The sequence below is a fragment of the Pygoscelis adeliae genome, unplaced genomic scaffold (assembly GCF_000699105.1).
Source record: "Pygoscelis adeliae isolate BGI_AS28 unplaced genomic scaffold, ASM69910v1 Scaffold263, whole genome shotgun sequence".
Taxonomy (NCBI): domain Eukaryota; kingdom Metazoa; phylum Chordata; class Aves; order Sphenisciformes; family Spheniscidae; genus Pygoscelis; species Pygoscelis adeliae.
The window spans coordinates 2181414-2184126 of record NW_008824552.1 but is presented as its reverse complement, the minus strand read 5'-3'; the positions used below and the strand labels follow the sequence as shown (position 1 = coordinate 2184126).

General features: G+C 62.0%; 1 protein-coding gene and 1 long non-coding RNA gene across 2 annotated transcripts in view; both read right to left on the bottom strand.

Annotated features, from left to right (window-relative positions):
• The window catches only part of LOC103915179, a 2597-nt gene extending 545 nt beyond the window's left edge, over positions 1-2052 (bottom strand). The window contains exon 1 of the long non-coding RNA XR_663512.1: positions 1884-2052. This is a non-coding gene — a long non-coding RNA (uncharacterized LOC103915179). The remainder of the gene's footprint in view (positions 1-1883) is intronic.
• ARHGEF17 (Rho guanine nucleotide exchange factor (GEF) 17) overlaps positions 1-2713 on the bottom strand; it is a gene marked incomplete at its 3' end in the record, with an annotated part of 42983 nt that overhangs the window by 29292 nt on the left and 10978 nt on the right. The window lies entirely within an intron of this gene.

Genomic DNA, 2713 nt, shown 5'->3' with positions numbered 1-2713 from the left:
GCCCCCCGTTTGCAGCCAGCCTTTGCCGAGCCCTAGAGCAGCTTTCACCAAATATGGAAGGTTTTTTTTGCCTCCGGTTTTCGGCACGCAGGCCGCGGCCCAAGAGCGCAGCTTTCCAGATGCTGAGGTCAGCCGCGCTCTTCTCCCCTCCTCCTTCTCCGCCACCTCCCGGCGCACTCGGCCCCGCACCCACTGGGCGAGGGGTAACGCCGACCCCCGATTCGTCAGCATCCCTGGATCCCCCGCCAGCGTCCTCCGCTGCTGGCACAAGCGGCACCCCGCAGCACCTCAAAAGCAGTAGTTATTGGGATTTTGGGGGGAGGGAAGCCAGGGAGAAGGGTGCCTGATGCTGGCACCCCTCGGCATCGCCGTTGGGTGCCAGCCTGGCACACGCGGGTAGGAGGTGCCCTGGGCGCTTGGTGGCATGGGGCGTGGATCCAGGCAAGGGGGGGGTGCAAGCAAACTTGGGGTACCCAGGAGGGTGCCAGCCTGGCACCCAGGGGGTGATGGGCACCAGGAGCCATTGAGCACCAGGAGGCGATTGGCACCCAGGAGCTGACGGGCACCCAGCAGCCGTTGGGCATGAGGAGCCAATGGGCATCAGGAGCTGAGGGGCACCAGGAGCCGATGGGCACCAGGAGCCAAGGGCACCTGAGAGCCAAAGGGCATCCAGGAACTGATGAGCACCCAGGAGCCAATGGGCACCCGAGAGCCAAAAGGCATCCAGGAGCCACTGGGCACCCAGGAGCCGATGGGCACCAGGAGCATATGGGCACCAGAAGCTGATGGGTGTCCAGGCCTCCATGTGGACCCAGAATTCCAGGGGCAACAGAAGCCGAGAGGTACCCAGGAGCCAAAGGGCACCCAAGAGTTGATGGATGCTCAGAAGCTGACGGATGCCCAGGAGCTACCCTGGAGTCCGTGGGCACCCAGGAGCTGATGGGCACTAGGACCTGGCAACACCAAGGAGCTTATGGGCACCCAGAATCCAACAGACACCCAGGAGCTTATGGGCATCCAGAGTCCATGGGCACCTAAGAACTGATGGATGGCCAGCATCCAACAGGCACGCAGGAGTCCATGGACACCCAAAAGCCAACGGGCACCCAGAGTGCATGGGGATGCAGGAGTTGATGGATTCTCAGGATCCAGCAGGTACCAGGAGTCCATGGACACCCACAAATCCACAAGCAACCACAAGATGACAGGCACCCAGGAGCTGATGGGCACCCAGGAGCCAACAGGTACCAGGAGTCCATGGGCACCCGGAAATCCACGAGCATCCAGGAATTGACGGACACCCAGGAGCTGATGGGCACCCAGGAGCCAACAGGTACTAGGAGTCCATGGGCACCCACGAATCTACAAGCACCCAGGAGCTGATGGACACCCAGGAGCTGATGGGCACCCAGGAGCCAACAAGTACCAGGAGTCCATGGGCACCCACAAATCCACAAGCATCCAGGAGCTGACGGGCACCCAGGAGCTGATGGACATACAGGAGCCAGGAGCCCCAAACAGCCAGTGCCGTGCCCCTTCTCATGCCCCCCCGACCTGGATCCATGCCCTTGGCAGCAGCCTGGGTGCAACCACCAGGAGAAGACCCCCTTTGTGCCCACGCCAGCCTCCGTCCCCAGCGTCACCCGTGCCCCACGGACATCCAGCCCCGCAGCACCCCATGCTTGGCGGGCCCCCTCGCCCAGCACGGCTGTGACCCGGGGGTGGCAGGGAGCCGGTGGGGAGTGGACCACAGACCTCACCAGGAACGCCCACATCTCATGTCACATCACGGCGAGGCGAGAAGTGCCGCCTTCCCTGTCGTGTCATTGTCACAGCGGGGGGCGGGGGAGGTGCGAAAAAAGGGCATTTCGGCATCTACTGACCTGCGCCGGGTTCGGATGACCAAGGGACGAGTCCCCTCTCCGCTTACTGAGGCTCTGAGCCATCTACATCCCATCTCACCGGGGTTTTGGGCAACCAAAAAAATAAAAAAAGGACCAAACCCGATCCCCTACCGCTAGCTACGGCGTTTCTGCCGAGGGGTCAGGATGAAACCCTTCCAAAAAAAAAAAAAAAAAAAAAGGCAAGAAGAAGGATGCCAAATCAGGGCAGGCCGACGAGTCTGCTGCTGCTCTGGCTAAAAAAAGCAGGAAACCATATCCCGGGCTTGGAGATGCCAATCTTCCCATGCAAACAACTCCCTCCTTGTTTTTTTTGGAGAGTACCGGCAGGCTCGGGAACGGGCGGTCACAAATAGCAACTCCACGGCACCGCCAAGGAAACCTTCTCCAGCCCCAGGAACCGCGTGGGGACACTGATGTTCCCCACGTGGGGATAGTGGCTCCTCAAGGGGGGACCCGGTGGTGGTTGTCCCCACATCGGGATGGTGGCTTCTCCGGAGGGGACCTGGTGGTGGCCATTCCCATGTTCGGATGGTGGTTTCTCTGGAGGGGACCTGGTGGTAACCGTCCCCATTTCAGGATGGTGGCTTCTCCGGTGGGGACCTGATGGTAGCCGTGCCCCCATCGCGATGGTCGCTCCTCTGGAGGGGAGCTGGTGGTGGCCATCCCCACATTGGGACGGTGGCTTCTCCAGATGGGACCTGGTGGTGGCCGTCCCCATGTCAGCATAGTGTCTCTGCCAGGGGGGACCCGGTGGTGGCCGTCCCCACATCGGGGTGGTGACTCTCCAGGGGGGCGCCGGGGATGGCCGG